Source organism: Anser cygnoides, chromosome 11, assembly GCF_040182565.1.
Source record: "Anser cygnoides isolate HZ-2024a breed goose chromosome 11, Taihu_goose_T2T_genome, whole genome shotgun sequence".
Lineage (NCBI taxonomy): Eukaryota > Metazoa > Chordata > Aves > Anseriformes > Anatidae > Anser > Anser cygnoides.
Genome location: NC_089883.1, coordinates 12557043 through 12574687, shown reverse-complemented (window position 1 = coordinate 12574687; position 17645 = coordinate 12557043). Strand labels below are relative to the sequence as shown.

General features: G+C 49.0%; 1 protein-coding gene across 6 annotated transcripts in view; it reads left to right on the top strand.

Annotated features, from left to right (window-relative positions):
* Positions 1 to 17645, top strand: part of HCN4 (hyperpolarization activated cyclic nucleotide gated potassium channel 4) — a 151232-nt gene that overhangs the window by 82595 nt on the left and 50992 nt on the right. The window lies entirely within an intron of this gene.

Below are 17645 nucleotides of genomic sequence, written 5' to 3'. Positions count from 1 at the left end.
GTTGCTGCTCCAGCCTCTCATTTTCCTCTTCCCTCAGACTCCTCCCAGCTTCCTCCTTACACGTCCCCTCGCTGGGCACCGTGGTAGGTTCGCTTTTCTCCCAGAGAGCTCACGTCTCCGCATTTCTCTGCCAGCACCAGCTGCCCGCAGCTCGACGCCCGTATCCTGCCAGCTGCCTGTCATTTGTCTTCAGGCCATTGTTTTTGGAGGGGGCTCTCTGGCAGCCTTTGTTATTGCTGCAGTGTCACAGTAACAGAGGGTCCTCAAAGGAGAAGTGCTGGAGCCTGGCGTGAGGAGGTTCCTGCTGCAATCCGTGCCATTTTCCAAGACTTCCTACCATGGAGGCTGCATGCTATTGATGGGGCGTTCTCCCATGTGTTTTAGCTGCATGGGAATAATGTTCTGCCAGGCTCACCCCATACTTTAAGGCCAGTGTGTCTGAGGCACATTAGCCTTGGCAAGTGGGAGCAAATTAATTGCTCCTGTCACTGAAGCTTCTTCAGGAAGGCACTATTGATTGCATTCATATCAAGTGAAAAACTTTAATGAGGTAGCTGAAGAGAACAGCATTTCCTCGCCTCACTTTTCTTATTTAGTGAGACAGGGTTGGAAAGGGCTGTGCCAGATCCATAAGCTGTGTGAATGAAGCAGGACCTTGGCCCAGATAGGGCCATGGGGGAAAAAAATAGAAGCTGGTTAGTGGGAAAGGAGGAAGAGGGGATTTGGGAGTGTAAGAAGGAACACAACAGCATTGGGGTGCTTTTTGACACGAGAAATTGAAGCTGATTGCTTCATTTCCCCACGGAGCATTTTTGTGTGCTCTGAAGCAGTCGATGGGTGAGGGCAAGTCTGATTTGTTTTGCTTGTCATCCCCCAGACCTGCTGGGCACTCAGGGGCACCTCTGCATGCCAGATAAATCCAGGGTAGTGGGGACCTACCCAGTCCATTCTGTTCCAGCAGGAGGACAGGGCCACTGGGAGAGAACAGCCAGTTATCACCACATCTCCCTGTCTGTAGACACTTGCTACACCCTGTGGTAAGTGCTGTTATGCTGTGGGGCTCGAGGCAGAGCAAGAAACCCTGATCTCCCTCCCAGACAAAGCTGGCGAGGAGAAAGTGCAGCGTTCAGATCCAAGGCTTCAGCACCAGCGCTGGATAATACCGTGAGCCAAAGAAGTCACAGGCGTTGCCATGCGAACGAGGTAGCCGAAGGCAACCTCTTGCCTTTCGAAGGTGCAGAGACAGGGGGACGGGGCGACGCTAGCCGGGTAGAAAGGGCAGGACCCATCCTGCCAGGGGGGCTGCACAAGGGCTCAGCAGGCAAAACCCGAGGTTCCAAGCAATTCTCACTTCCACTCTGGAGAAAAAAGCTGCCAGCCACAGTGCAAGACTCTGCAGCACACCATGTGTGGGGAACCGGAGCTGGAAAGCCCCAGCCCTGAGAAGGCGGTTGGTTTTTATCCTCCTTACTTCTTTGCCAGAAATATGCTAATGCAATGCAAAACAGCCTAACTTTTTCCACTAGTTTGAGGTGAAAGGAGGAAAAAATCTTTCTGGGGAAGGACAAGCTTCACTCCTGAGCAAGGCACAGAGAGGTGCGAAGGTTTAATGGGCAAGAGCCTTATTGATGAAGTTATTTTCTGAGCACCGCTGTGAAAAGAGCTGTTTCGAAGACAGTTTCAGGACATGCAATTATCCGGTTTGCCAGCTTAATGCATTCAACTTAACCTCATTTTTATGAAGCAGAAATCAATGTGGTAACTTTTTCAGAGCCAAGAGATGACATTTTATTCTTGCTTCTCTCACAAGGATACATATTTTTAAGCTTCCTCTTCTACTTTAACTCCTCCCTCTCCCCATTTTGATTAAGCAGGAATACCCCAAGGGCTAAAGGAAAGGATGAGGCAATTTCCACATTCCCAGAGTCATTTTAGAGTGGAAAATGTTTATGCAATCTCTTTGCAAAATTCTCCGTATTGCCTTCTTGGAAAAGGACTTGGAACTGCATCTCTGACTTCAGGACAAGAACCCTTTTGTTCCTTTCATTCCAGCACCACGTCACCAGGAAAGAATTGTAATGTGTTGTTAACGATGCTGACCTTCACCCTGGGTTTTCATTCCAAGGAATGAGTGTCCCCCGGTTGCTGCCTTTCCAGCCTCTGTCACCTTCCCTGCTCCTGCATGGTCAGGGATAAGTTGGTCATTATTCCTCCCTTGTTTCGTCCCTTCCTAAGCAAGAAGTCCTGCAGAACAGCAGCTGCTGGAGCTGTGAGCTGGATAATGTCTCTGGAGAAGTTCTTCAACAAGAGTGTGCCATAAAATTGGAGAGAGTAGAGGTAATTGCCCCGCTTTTGATAAATATGCCTCCTCTCAAGTACTCCTACCCCAGTCCTTCCTGAAGTGGGTTGCTCCACGCATGTGGTGTTTTAGTCTAGAGACACATGAAAAATCCTTTGTATGATCGATAAAGGAACCAAAAATAAAACTTCACAAAAAAATCTTCAGAATTTTACAACAAATGTCATCCAAGAAAGCAACAGTGCTTTAGTTCCCTTCAATCAGTGTCCCTCGACTGGCTTTTTTATCACAGAAGTTGATGAGCGTTTCATTGGGACCCTGCTGTTCCAAGCTTTTTGTGGCAGTTTGATGGCACAAGTGTCCCGAAGCACAGAGCAGCCCAAGCCCCCAGGGCTCCCGGAGCAGGTGGCAGCACGAGAAACAGCAGTGTCACTGCTGGAGGGACGGGTAGTGGCAGCCGGCCACGGGTGCCGTGCAGCTCTGAGCTGGGTCAGCAGCGCAGGAGCCTGGATGATGTAGCGCTCTCCGTCTTCACCTCAGCGGTTCTCTACATGATCAGGTTGGTCTAGGGCCAAATGCAGGGGTATATGCATGCATGTCCAGAGGGAAAGGGGAACGGAGGCTGTGGAGCTGGGCTTTTTAATCTCAAGGGAAAAATATTTTTCCTGGCACTGTGAAATGGCAGTGGTGGCCCTGTCTACCTTGGCAGAGCCACGTGGCAGGCAGTCCGCAGCTGAACTGGTGATTGTATCTTTGTCATTGCTCATCCAGTATTTATGAGCGAGAAGCCAGAAATCGGGGAAGGCCTGATCATGGGAAACATTTGGCCTTTCATGACAGCAGCAAAAAGAATGTGAGAGATGTGACTGGAAAACAGAAATACCCGAATTCTTCTCCTAGCCTCCTTCTGGGCTTAGGATAAGCCATGTGCCCGTCATCCCTCAGTGTTCCTTTCTGTGAAGTGAAGGTAGTGATGTAGTCACCTCATTGACAATCTTAAACAGCAGCATGTCCTTCAAGCTTCTGCAGTGCCATCAGGCCTGAGATCTGCTCTGACACAGGCCCTGAGCAATCCTGCTGAGATGTGACCTAAGCATGGACTTCTCTGCTACGTGCCCTCTGGCGGGTCCTGCCCCTGGGTTGCTGGGACACTGTTCCTACTCTTTTCCAGAAGCAGAGCCCTAACCCAACGTTGGACAGAGATGTCTCTGTTGTAGTGTGTGGCTTTTCACTGTACTGTGACGTGTCTCATGTCGTCTCTCACCTGTTGACTTAGTGAAGGTAGATGAACATGGAAGAGGATGGCATCGTGGTTACTCTGGATCTTTGCCTCGTAAGGGGCAGGAGAGAAGGAGATGCTTGGTGAATGTTTCCCAAGTTTGGATCCCACCATGATCCAAAGGAAGGACGGATGGTCTTTGCAGTGAGCAAGTGGACTTGGAGCAGAAGGAGATGAGCCTGAGGGGAAATCTTGAGTTAAGGGCCAGCCCTGACGGTGGCCGGGGGACCAACTAGAAAAGAAGTGGCTTGGGAAGAGCTGGGCTCTGCAGCACGCTGCCTGGTACCGAGGCGGTGCACAGAGCCCTAGGAGCCTGCCCTCGTCCGGCGTTGGGTTAGGTCTGGCCCTGCTCCTGGGTGGTGGAGCCTGCAGAGGGTGAACTTCGAGAGAACCTCGCTCTGCACTGACACTGACAGGCAACCAAACAGGCAGCAGCAGCGATTCCTTGTAAACACTGGGAAGAAACTGCGAGGATAATAATGTCTCTTGAAGCAGCTGACAGGCCTGCTCTTCCTCAACTCCCTGGAGGGGGTGGAGAACAGTTAAGACGCAGCAGCTGTGTTTGTTGGTTTTTTTTTTTTTTCATTTATATTTTTTTCACCCAGCAAACTGCCGGGTGTTAATTCCTCTTGATTTGCTGTGTCTCAGTGTAGCCCAGTTTGGAGAGGCTGTCCCTCGAATAGGGCTGATTAGACTCCTCTCCAGTATGCACCACCCAAACATCCCTAATTCCACTTTATCCCACCAGTGACTGGCTTTTCTGACACTACAAAGAATTAGGCTGGGATTGTGTAGTTAATTATATAAATTGAGTGCAGCCGAAGTCCAGAGGCTCTGTCAGGGCCCAGCAGTGATCACCAATGAGAGGTCCTAGTCATTGTCCTGTCACCACCACCCCAAACTAGTCCCAACTACTGGGCTCGGCTCTAACTGGTTTCTGAAGGAAAAGGAGGTGAGCCACGTCAGGGTAGTTGTGTCTCCTCTGCGAGGGTGTTAGAGCACATCATGGGGGCCAAAAAAGCTTGGGAGCAGCCCTGGCAAATGGCTGGGCTGGCAGAGCCTCGCCTGCCCTTTCACATAAGAGACATCTAGAGAGAGCCCAGTGACTGCATGGGGACTCCCCGTGGGCTGGGACTGTTCCCCTTGGTTGGAGGGTGATATTCTGCTGGTGGTTTTATAGGAATGCATTGTAAGACACTGATGGATGCACTGGTGGACTTGGGGTATCACGTGAGCCCAGCACTTCCCCATCTGTGTGTGTGTCCATCCACGCCTTGTGCTGGAGCAGCCACGGGAGATGCAAAGTGGAGCCACAAACGAACCGTGAGGAGCTTGTGCTGTGATCACCTTCCTCCCTATTTCCATATTGCTCTGCCATACACACAGAGGACTAAAAGGGCTGTCATTTGCATACAGGTGGAGAGAAAAAACCACACGTGTGATCCAGGTTGATGGTACTTTCTCCAGCAGGCTTTCCCCTTCCCCTCAGGCTTGGCCTACGTGTGAGCCTTGCTCCTCTGCACCCCAAACATTTCCACAAAGGTCTGCTGCCTGCCAGGCTGAGCAGGCATCTTACCAGCTGGCTTGTTCAGTCGATAAATCACCTCCAGCTTGCAGGTACAGGGAAGGATGGATACGAACTTTCCCCTTCAGCTGTCTGCCCTCTGGATCTGAAAGACACATTGCATTTTGTCTTGAGGGAGAAGCAGCCCCAGTCCAACTCTGGAATATGAAAGAAAAGCGGAGGAAGGCCGGCAGGGCAGGAGGAAGGAAGAACGAAAAGGAAATGAGAAATGAGGAAGACCTGCTGCATCATCTAATCTGCCCTGGCACAGAACTATCTGATCTTCAACGCTGTTGTGAGATAAGTTTTAAATTGCTCAAGTCACAAGGCATTGTCACTTTTTCTGGGAAGTTCATCTTGCAGCATTGCCTTGTATATTGTGAAGGATTACTTACTTTCAAACACAGGAGACTGCCTTGCTTAGCCAGGCTCTGCCTGCTGCTCCACAGAGAACGAGTTGGCTGGAGAGCAGGGAGCTGGTCTTTGCTGTTTCTAGGGGGAAGAGGTTGGTTTCTCCAGCACAGAAAGCAAAAGGAAAGCTCTCGTAGCAGTGAACACGTAGCAGTGAGCATGGCAGACTGTAGCTCCGTCTTGCCTTGCTGCCTTGCACAGCGCTTCCCATGAGTGCACGCAGGGCAGAGGCAGTGCAGCGATGCTTTAGGAGAACTTGAGGAATCCTTCCCGGAGCTCCCCTCATGACCCTTGGCAACAATGCTGCTGGAGATGAGATACAAGCACATGCTGCTGCTGCTTCTTGTACAGATTTTTGCCCCTCTCCTTGCTCTCTTCAAGGTCATTTCAGCAGCTAGCAGGGAAGGAAGAGTGCAGCCCATTTTAGGAAGATGGAAAAAAACCCTTTGGTTTCCATCCCTGCTTGCTGTGAGCGCTGGGAATGCAGGCGATGAGGTATGGAGCCAGGCTGGGACATTTCCTCTCTGGCCTTTGCCCTTTCCCTCCTCCCTTCTTCCTGAGGCAGAGCATGCTGTGAGCTCCTGTAGGAGATGCTTCCTTTAAAAGCAACTTTATCGCAAAGCACTCGCCCCTTATCTGCAGCCTTCAGACTTGGATGTGCTGCACAGAGTGCTGACTGGGGACGTGCAGCAGCTGGCAGCAGCCTTCCTTCTGCTGCTGGAGACAGAAAGCTCTCTGGACCTCCCTCCCAGCCTGCTGCAGCAGTGCAGCCGCTACACCAGCCGTGCACGCTCCCGAGAGAGGCATGCCTCCTGCTTTTCAAGGTTCACCAGCACTGCAGAAGAGTGCCCGTGCATCTCTGCTGGCTTTGCTCAGTAGCACCATGGAGGGGGGATCTTAGAGATCAGAGCAGGGTCATGCTCTCACTGAAAACCCGGGGGCCATCGTGAGGTTTGCACAGCCCCCATGGAAGCTCATACTGCCTCATCGCCCCTGCTGCTCTTTGTGTTCGAGCACCGTGGGCTCCGAGTCTGCTGCAGCAAGCTCCTGATGGTGAAAGTGTAGGAGTGCTCTGCCATTCCCTTGCCTGATAAATGTTGCCCCAGCCCGAGTGATTACTGGCTGCAGGATGTGCTGCTCACTTCAGCCTCGTTCCTGTTCCCTTCCTACCTTGGCAGCCTCTAGCCAGCAGCAGCAGACGGAGGGGAAGCAGCCTCAGAGCCCAGCGTTTGACCCTGATCAACTAATGGAGTGAGGGAAGGGCGAAGAGCCAGTGCTGCAATCAGCCATTGGAGCGAAGCAGTGCCTGCTTTGATTAGCTATGAACCTGGGGGGCATTTGGAGGAAAAGTTGCCCGCGTACGTTCCCTCCTCCCTAGAGGAGATGTGAGCTATAGGACAGCAGCCCACAACTTGCTGCATTGTTTTGGGAGGGAGGGCAGAAACTCTTCTCTGAAGAGACCTTTCAAATGGAAGAGAACATGTTTGCATGTGACTGAAGTGGAAAGACCAGGCTAAAAGGGACAGAGGATATTTTATTCCAGGCAGGGCTGCGCACCGACACTCCACACAGTGGCTTCTTGTTCCCATTGCTTGTTTGCAGGTGGTCCAGAGCTTACCCTGCGTGACAGCCGACAACCAGCCTCTCGCCTGTGGGGCCGGCAGAACAGCACACCGTGGGCTGCTTCTGGAGCTGGAAGGTGGGGAGGTTGCACCGACAAACCGGCTTAGTTGACAGCTGGCCCAGAAAATGAGATGTGATAATGGGTGGGAAGCAGCTGCCAACTCCAGATGCCTGCACTGGCATCGGAGAAGGGGCAGGAGAGTAGGTAGAGATCCTCTTGATTCCTGGGGCGATGGCAGCAGGAGGTCATCTGTGGTCATCAGTTTCAGCAGAGACATCCTTTCGCCTCCGTACGTGCACCTAGCTGCGTTGTGGGGCTGACAGCTCGGCAAAGCCTAGCTGGCTTGCTGCAGGGCAGTGGCACGTCCTGGCCAAACACTTCTCTCCGTGCCTGGTCCTGCCTGGCCCTGGTTGTCACTGCGGGCCCTCCCTTGTTGCCTGTTGTGTCGGTAAGGGTTTGCCAGGTCACCATGTGTGTGCTGGATCCAAAGGTATGCTGTGCTGGGGAGATCCAGGTACGATTGCACCTGCTGGCAGAAGCTCCTTTACCCTGTATCAGCTCTGATTTCTGATGCCCCAAATGATGTGGCCTCCCTACCTTTCATTCAACAAGCTAATGCTGCTACAGGAGTCTTACAGTTTGTGTTTTGCCCTGAAGTTCCTTTTGAGGCTTTCCCTTTTACCTGCATCCCAATACATTCCGGTCTGTGCTCCTCACCCCATCCTCAATGATCTCTTTCCTCGTCACCTCCCTTTTGGCATCCAGCAGATCGAAAAAGACCACATTGCCAAACGCTTTCTCATCAGTCTCATCAGAAGTGTTTACATCCCCCATGATATTTAGCCTACAGACGAGAGAGGGCTCTCTAATGAAATCCTGATGTTCAGATCATTTCTCGTCTCTGCAGTAAGGAGAGTTACAAAGCTCAGGCTCAAGCTGCACTCACTTGCTAAATACGTGAACACAAATTTAATCCTTTCAGAGTTTGAGGTGCTTGGGGTTTTAGGGAGATCCTGACTAATTACTGGATACCAGACATCTGTTCTTGACTCCCTTCCATTTTCAGTCGTCCCACTGGGGGCTGTGAAATATGTGATCCCTGTGATTGTGTTGCTTACTGCTCTTCAGAGTGCCCACACCCATCTGCGTGCTTCAGAGTACGTTCTCTCGAGGAAGTCACCAGCTTGTAGGTGGTCAGAAAGAGAAACTTCACAATGATTCCCGTGTCTCACTTGCTACCCACCATGTGCACAAAATTCTGGAATACAACGGCGCTCTAAACCCGAAAGATATTCATGTAAGTTTAGTGAAAGGAGCCAAAACCTCCCGTCTCATGCGATCTCAACCATGTCAGACATGGAGCTGGGAAATAAGGTCCCATGGTTCTGAATTCATGCTGAGTCCTCATCTAATGGAGCACGCTCATATCTGGGTTCCCCCACATTGGCTTTAAAATCTGAAGTGGCTCAAGTTTGCTTCATCACATGCGTGGTTGTACCTTGGCTTTTTGAGGCTTCCCACTCCCCCAGGAGGGCAGCAGCCTGAGAAGGGGCCAAGACTTTGTCTGAAGCTGGATTTCCAAGTGGCATTTCTTACCCCGTGGTATTCTAGCAGAACTGGTTGACTGCAGCTTCACTCTCTGTTCACTTTGTGGAGGAAAAGCTCCATAAACACAAAGAAAGTAAGTGGTAGAATTATTTAAAACAAAGAAGGATTTACTCCTCGTGCTAAAGCTTCCTGAGATGAGTACCTTTGACACTGTGTAGGAGGAATGTGCCTACTGCCCTGCTGCTTCTCCTTGCCCGATCCCATAAGTTACAGCTGCTCCTGGGATCTACATCCTCTGCCTGACATGCTTGTGTCCTGATTCACGTTTCTTGCTCTGCCAGAGCTTTACGGGGTCAGGGATCCAGCTTCATTTATAATCACTAGTGACACTTAATAATAATTCTGCCTTAGGTTAGAAGTGTTCATGTAAAACCACTCATTACAGTAAATGTAAAGCAGTGAAGCACTGCGCTGGTCCTGTTCCCACCCTTCTTACAGCACAGCTCCCTAGGGCACAAGGCTAGTCCTGGGCTGCAGTTTTACCACTTTCTTAACATTATTTTGGGGGGGAGGAAAGGCAGCGCCCAGCCTTTCTGGGTTTGTGCTGTCACTTCAGCAGGAGTCTGTGCTATTTCTTGAGTCCCCTCTTGTATTTGCACCGCATTCCCATAATCATGCATCCAGACATGGACTGAGCCTTGGCCTTACTTCTTGTGAGGCATGGGGCCTGAGTATGTTCAGCCCTTCCACACAGCCCTCATTTGTGTGGTCTGGACAGATTGAGGGTGACTAAGGCTCAGCACCATCCAGGAGCGGACCCCTTGGGATGTTCAAGCCCTCCTAAATTCACCTCTGGTACATCGAGCCCATGCTACAGCCACTGCGGTGGTGGAGAGGTGCATGCCACAAGGCTGGCCCACATACCTAGCACTGCTTGGAGTCCATTCTCACTTCCCAGTGTCGATAGAGCCCCAGTGTACATAGTCTGTAGCCTTTGTAGACATAGCCAGTGTAGACACAGCTCCTGCAAAGCCCAGACAGCCACAGAGGTAAAGCAGCTTCTACCCCGCACTTAATTTCTCTGAATAAATATTCAGAGGTATTGACAAGGGAGGCTCTGCCACAGCAGCATGCAGCGAGCTGCTAGGGGATTGTAAAGAATGATCAATGCTGTCATTTTTATGTACTTCATTTCCCCTGGTGATTTTTCAGTGCTGCCACCATCATTTCTTCTGCCCATTTCTTCTTACACTGATGGGGCCGAATGTTCATGCTGCTTCACTGGGGGCTTTCACAGCAATGAGGTGTCATTAAATCAGACAAGGCAGCAGAAGTTGAAGAATGATCCAGAATATAGAGGGTAAGGCAGGAGAGGTCGCATGAGCAGGTTATGAAGTGAATTCCCAAAGGACTCAGTTTCTTTTCAAACTAAACAAGAAACCAAGCAGAGCAGGGAGGAGAGTATGAATGCTAAGGCAGCTCCGGTTCTGTTTCGTAGTGTAGCTTCTTTGTGAAAGCTACTTCTGTGTAGTTTCTTCCTGCCCGTTTCTTTGCTGGAAGTGATAAAAAAGCAGAGCAGGTGTTGGAGCAGCACAGGGTGGAGACAAGCATTAAAAATGTTATAAATCTCCGTTGTAGGACAACTGGGGATGAAAATATCCCACCTTTAGTCACCGGGACTACCTTTGCACTGTGGGAGTAAAGGGAATTCAGAGAAGACTGATGAGAATGCTTGAGAGCAACTTGGAATAAATCAGAAGTTTGAAATCCTTTCCTTTAAGGGAAGGTGGAGAAAAGAAAAAGCCTATAAAGTAGTAACTGAGCCAGAAAAAGACGAGGGCCAGATATATTTTGCCTGCTGCATACAGGAAGGATATGGAGCAGTCAATGAAATTGAAAAGGCAGCAAATTCCAAATGAATTCAAGGAAATACTCTTTCAGACAGCGTGCATTCAGACATCGGAGCTTCTTCCACAGACAGCGCAATTCAAGGGCAGTTTGGATGTTTATGTGAGCTATAAGAACATCCAGAGTCAAAAGGTAGGCAAGAGCTTCGGAAGGTTAAAAAACACTCCTGCTTCCAAGTTTAAATCAATCTCTCACTATTACACATTCAGGTGATGTCTTCCAAGGAGGTGGGTTGTCTTCCCTCTGCCTGATGGGAGATTTCTTATGCCTCCTTCTGGATTTCCTGATTTTGGTTGCTGCCTAAGAGCTTGCTGGAGCGATTGGAATGGACACTAGATGTAGTTTGTCCTTCTTCTCATGCGGTTAGTGGAATTATTCTGCATGTTTACCAGTGGGAAGGGAGCCGGGCTCACGGGGCAGGAGAGGAGTACATCGGGAGAGGGTGGTGGGTCACGTGCCCATCAGGACTAAAAGGAAAATTTGAACAGAGACAGCAGCAAAGCTATTTCTGAAGGAAAATGGCAGCACTTGGGCCAAAGCAATTCACTTTCTTTCAGTAATTCTAGGAGGGAGTGTGCCTTTTGGAGAAAAATACCAATAAAATACTTGCTGATCATATGATGCAGCAAGAACAAAAGGGTTCGTTAGGACTTTGTTAACATTTGTGTGAGCATCTTGCGGTGCCATGGTGGTACCTGGCTCCATTCCAGCAGTGACAGCAGAGACCTAGTACCTAATGCCTCACCCTTTCAGGAAAAAGGGATAAAGACAAGCCTGTGGAAGGGTGCGGCCCTTAAAAGCAATTGCTAGCACCCTTTACCTTTGGGACCGTTGGTTGGTATGGGTTTGCTGCAAAGAAAGGGTATCAAAGATCTGTTTCTAGGATAGAAGCGCCCTGTGCTGGGACAGTGCAGAGGGACTCGTGCCACGCTTCCACTGGGTGACGTGCCTCCAGAGGTCAGCCTCTGAGGCACAGCTGCAGACCTGGCATTTCGCTTGGATGTACAGCATCCCTGTCAAACTCTCATTACTACTATTAGTGCTATTAGTGTGGTGTTATTATGTTATACCCCTAAAAGAGCTGTGAAAATTTCCTCATTTTTTCTGGCTGCAACTCTGGGTATTTTTGCCTTGATACCTGTCAACAGGCACCATTTCCTAACGCATTTATAATTAAAATGGCAGCCTTTAGGGACTATGTTCCTGCCCAGCATGTATTAAGGGAGGTTTAGGAATATTTTAGATGGTGTTTAAATAATGCTTTTAACCATCTTTGTTCTGACTTAAAGAACTTTTTTCTATAATCACCCAAAGTATCTATATGCAACTGTAGCAGGATGCTGTCATATTTTCATAAATATAATCTAGTGCTTGTCAGTTAAAGTATCACTTTTCTGTGCCCCAAATCCCTAAAGCAAATTAAAAAAATGTCACTTCCTCCCTCTTCCATAGTCCAGTGCAGCCTGCGTGATGTGAGGGTGGTGGTTGCACTTCCTCCAGCAGCTCCTCTTCCTCTCATTTCGGACTCCTCAGCCTCTGCCCTGGGAAGCTTATGGGAGAGTACAGGTTTTCTTAGGTATGTTACCCAAGGAGTTCTTCTCTCTGCACTGTTCTTTTAAGAGATGTCTTCTCTAAGGTGCACGTTGCAATACTGAAAAGGTTATATTGCTATTATTACTCTGAAAGAGTGGGAGGGCGTTTGTCTCTCCTGTTACTTGTCTTGGGCAGGATGCGACGTGTGACACTGTATGCAAATAAATCTCCATCAGTCTGTGCAATGAAATCTCTTGGCACGCTGCTGGCAAACTGGTTGAGGTCCCCCAACAGATGATTCAGATCCTAGTTGGACTTATTCATACCAGCCTTCATCAAAGTAATTTAGAAATAAAAGCAATGCTAACAACGCAATTCAAATCTGTGCTACCGAGGACCAAGCTCCAGCCTCCCCAGTGACCTGGCACACCTCTGTTCTGAATTTGTGCACTGCTGCAGTCCAGCGTTTCTTTCACTGCGGTGTCAAGTACACCTTCCTTTTCATCTGCTGCCTGTGAGATGTTACTCACAAGAAAAAAGAAAGTGTCCAAAGTGGATCGATGGAGACTCTGCAGGCAAATGCTCAGCCCATCAGAAAATCAGGCCATTGTGCTGAGCATCCTCAATCCGTGAACTCTGCTCTCCGTACACATCCAGTGTCACCGAGTTTGCAGCCAGAGGAGCTTGTCATTATCTTGCTCACACTCTCTGCCTCGTGGCACAGGAAACTATTTAAGGCTCCAGGCCTGCCAGCCTGCTTCCTTTCACGGGTGTTGCAGTCACTAACAGCTTAAAAAAAGTCAGGGGTGGAAGTTGGGCTGGGTTGCCGAGGCTGTAATCGAGTGAAGCTGGAGGACTGTTAGGTGGAACTACGTTCAGTCAGTGAGCTGGCCTGACGGGCTGAGCCGGGCTGTGAGCAGGCACGGACTGTGCTTGTGTACAGAAACACGACCAAACGTCCCGCAGCTGCAGCCTCGGCAGGCAGATGCACCTCTTTGAAAGTGACATTACCTGCTGCTTAAAAATGGGTGGAGGAAAACTTGCCATCATTTCAGACTCCCAAAAGGCCGATCCTTTAAACAAACACTGACTACAGAGCTGGGGTGCTGGTGCAGAGAAGTGCTTTGGAGACAACAAGCTCATTTCATTTTGGGGTGCACGCCTTCTGGCTCACCCTCTTGCTGTACTGTCGTGTTTGAGTGGGGCTTGATAGAAAGTTAATAGAGGGTGCCTCTCGACTGAAGAGCAAGAAGCACTAAAGACATAGTAACTGATCAAGAGTAAACTGCCAAGTTCTGTAATTGTTCAGCGAGTTTGCACTTACTGGGCAGGTCCTGATGAGTTTCTGTTACAGCCTGGGTGCCAGTCACAGGAGTCTGTAAGTGTGTTAAGACAGCCTTGGATTTTTTAAATCTGTTACGAATCTTAGACTAAAAAACTTCAAGAGTGACTGAAGGAACTCTGAAAACAAAGGTTTTGAAAACAAAGTTCATGTTTTGTGGCAGCTTTCTCTAGAACATGAGCTGTGGTTGTTTCGCAGGCAATCTGAATGTTAAGGTGATTTTCATTGTCATTTGAAGGGCCTCTTCTCTGGATCTCATTTTCTTTCTCCCATGTTCTTCTGTGTGTTTGTGGCTAAAAATCCTGCTGACAGTCCTTGGTTCTCTGGGTTAGACTCTTTCATGTATGTAAATGGAGAAGGAGAAGCAGTGTGGCAGACCAGAGGTTCCTTCATTCTGCTCTCCCATACTTAATGGTGATGAAATGCTTCAGAGGGAGCATGTGATGAATTCCAAAACAACAGCTCTGTAATAATCTGCTCGCAGGTAGATTTATTCTTTGGTCATTTTATTATTATTTTTTAAGCTCTGAAAAGGAAGAATATATACCGTTTTTTAAAGTTACTGTTATTCAGCCAGGTGTGTGTTCAATACCTGCCAAGATCCTGGTCTCAAACATTCCTGCGTCGATGTATTCCTCAGGCCGAGCAGCACGTTGCTTGGAAAGCAGCATTTCCTCTTGCCAGCTGATACTTCAGTTTCAAGCAATTTCTCAGCTTCCTGCCTGAAAATAGAGCCGTGCTCTGAGGGGAGGACTGTGCCTGACCTAGGTGACAGCACAGCATGGTCAATATTTCCGTTATTATTTTGCCTCATTACTTGCCCATGCTAACTGTTTTAATTGGCCTTGTGCCTGGTAGCTCAATGGACTCAGGGGGTGTCTTCCCACTTAGCTTGATGAATTTTTGATCAGGCCACAGCTGAGGTTCCTGTGACAGAGTCTGCAGCCTGGGCTCACCTCCGTCATCCAAGTCGTCCATTGATGACCTCAGCTCGCCGCCTGGCTGCCTTCTCCCGCGCTGGCCACCTCCACCGCCCTGGTTTCAAACCACTTGTGTATCTTGTCTCTCTCTCAGGTATTTATGCCTCCTTTCCCCTCTGCCTTCCCAGATATTTCTTTGCAGAGGCGTACCTAAGTATAGCCACCGAGCCGGATGGGCCTTTTGCCTGAAGACTGTGGTCATTCTTAAACTTCCAAAAAAGCCTGTGACCTATTTCCAGGAGTGATTCATTGCTGGCCTCTCAGAAGAATTACAGCCCCCAAAGATGCAGATAAGAGCCATGAGAGATTTAAAAAAATGCCTAGGCAGGTAAGATATCTCATTCCCACAGAGAGCTAGACACCTAACCTACTTACAGCTCCAGGGCTTGATTTTTTTTTTTCTTTTTCTAAAGGCGTTTAACTATATCAAGAGATATATGAATACTGTTGAAAACCTGAGCTGTAGGCGTATGAGAACACAAGCCCTGTTGAAAAGCAAAGGGGCACATGCTCCAAAGCCATGGAGTTCCTGGCCCCAGTCTGTGCACGGACCCTGCAGCTCTGCGACGTGTTCTCTGGGATCAGGAACTGCCATCGTCCCCCCAGGCTGGGGGCAGGGGCCAACTCCTGTCCCTGCTCAATAGCACCCGAGGTGCTTACAGCTCAGTTCTGGGGAGGCAGAATGGAACCCTGAATGTTTTCATCCAAGAGGTTTAAAGAAAACCGTGCAGGGAAGGCAGTCATCTTGAGTTGGGCTAGAAAATATTTTTAAAAGTCTGTGTCATGTTGCCGTGGTGACAAAAGTTCTTAAAAGGATGAAGATTAAAGTCTAGGCTGGGGGGTGGCATGGGGAGGGGAAGGGGGGCTGTTGTCAAGACAACGCGAACTCTGAGAGTGCAAGAGGCAAAACACATGGTGGTGGCAGGATCTTTGGGGTTTATATATATCCATAAACATCTGCCGTCTATGCCAGCTTTCTCAGTGCTAATTAGTCCTGCTATTTCACCTTTCTCTGCTGTAAATATTTTCCAGTAGGCACAAGTCTCTGAGGGAGAAGGCAAGAAAAGGCTTTTTTTTTTTTTAATTTTGGCTTGGGCTTTCTGCTGCTCCCTGTCTACAGCCCCATACCTCATAGCTGGAGAAGAACTTCCCTTAGCCAGACGGCAGCTGCCTGGAAAGAGTTAGAAGACCTCAGAAGGAGGTAGGGGCCTGCAGACCTGCATGGTGTTCTTGTAGGGCTTCAACAGCAACAGGCTGTTCAGAGATCTCTTCCCCCTGCCCTGCTTCTGGGCTGCAGTGGCTCTTTCTAAGGGCAGCTCCTTGGTTCTGTGTGGGAGCCACGCCACATGTGCAGTGGGTAGAGCAGGATTCCAAAGCTGGTGTCCCCAGATTTGATCCAAAACTTTGCTTAAAGCTTCCTGTGCCCCTGGCTTTTCCCTTTTATGTGCCTCTTTTTGCCCATCTAGGATAATGGAGATAACACATTCACTGGAGATATTGAAGCACACCAGATTAATGTCAGCCGAGCCCCTTGAGACCTTCATATGAAAACTGCCACAGCAGCACAAAGGATTATTATTTAAAGTGTAAAATCTACTCGGATCTCTCTCCTAACACCTGGCACTCGATGCACTTCCCTCCAACTCACTGTTCAGGCAGCCTTGCGACAGGCACGCTCCCCAACATCTCCTCCTGTGAGTGTTACACCGAGTGAATCACGGATCCACTTCTCCTCTCACCCTGACTCAAGGCAGCATCAGCAACTCTGCTGACATTGATTATGTCGTTTGGTGCAAAGCAAGCATAAAAAGAGAATCAACCCCAAACTCTTGCCTTCATCTAAAACTTGATCTTCTGGCTATAGTTTTCCTTGCTGGCACAGCAAAAAGCGGGCAGAACCAAATCCCACACCATCTCAAACTGTCAGCCCCGAATCTGCACACTGCTTGCAGATGTAGCTGTGCACCACAGATGATTTCCCATCTCCAGTCCATCTGCTCTGTGCTGGCTGGTGCTTTCAGCGTTGTCCCAATACAATCTGGATCCCAGAGCTCCCTCCCTCCCTCACCGTTCTGCCAAACACAATGTGATTAGCAGAGCCCAAAGCTGTCTGACCCGAAGCTGAGCCTTCATATGGGCCTTCTGCTTCCCAGTATGCTGTGAGGTTGTAAATAAGCCCAATTGTGATCCTTTACATAATTTTCCTTCCTTCCTAAGCCCCTTTTCAGCAGTCTGGTCTGAGCAACAGTAGCCTTAGAAATTCAAAGTTTCTATCTTTGTAAGTTTTAGTGGCAAGAACAGCATTTTGTCTATTCATCCACAAGAACAAAATGTGTGGCCTGATGAGTTACTTGAGACAACAAGCCTTTTGGGTTAGGATTTGTTTATGTTTTGGCACAGCTTAAACGTGGCATCCCTGGAAGAATAAACAGAAAGTTGGGGAGGGAGAGGAAGGAGCAAGTAAAGGGGCTGATGATGCATTTCTCATCAACAGCATCAGCCATTGAGGTCTTCTGTGTTGCTTTGCTGAAACATTGTGTTTCCCAGTGGTGAGTGTCTACGTGACAGGGTGAATTTCTTGGGGAGCTGCCCCTTCTCTCTTGACTCTGATTTCTTGCATGTCTTTAGCAGTGTTTGAACTGCTCAGGGGTTTTGGCTCTGCGTGTGCCTTGTGTATGCTCGTGGCTTCCATGCTTCGGTGCTCTAACGTGTGTGATGCTGTATGTGCCCGGAGAGGATTCCTCTTCTGGGGGAAGCCCCTCCTGCAAGCTCTGCCAGTTGTTTGTCTGTTCCCTCCCTCCAGCCTTCCAGGATGGAGCTGCATGGCCAGGCTCCCAAAAAGCTCTTCAGAGCAGTCACCTGTCTCCAGCAGATTGAGACTGAACACCTAGGTTTGCAAAGGCCAGTGCCTCTGTGAGGAAAATATATCTTTACCTCTGATTTTAACTACAAAAGCCAAGTATGGGAAGTTGGACTGAGAGACCTCTCAACCTTCTTCCCCAGAGTCCACAAATACTCTTCTTAAGTAGGAATAAAAATACGTATTTCCTCCCTGCAGAACAACCTTAACTCTGACCCCTAGAGCTCTCAGAATAACATATTATACTGTTTTGGTTCTCTTCTGATATTTATGTTTCCTTTTAAGGTCTTTGGGTTT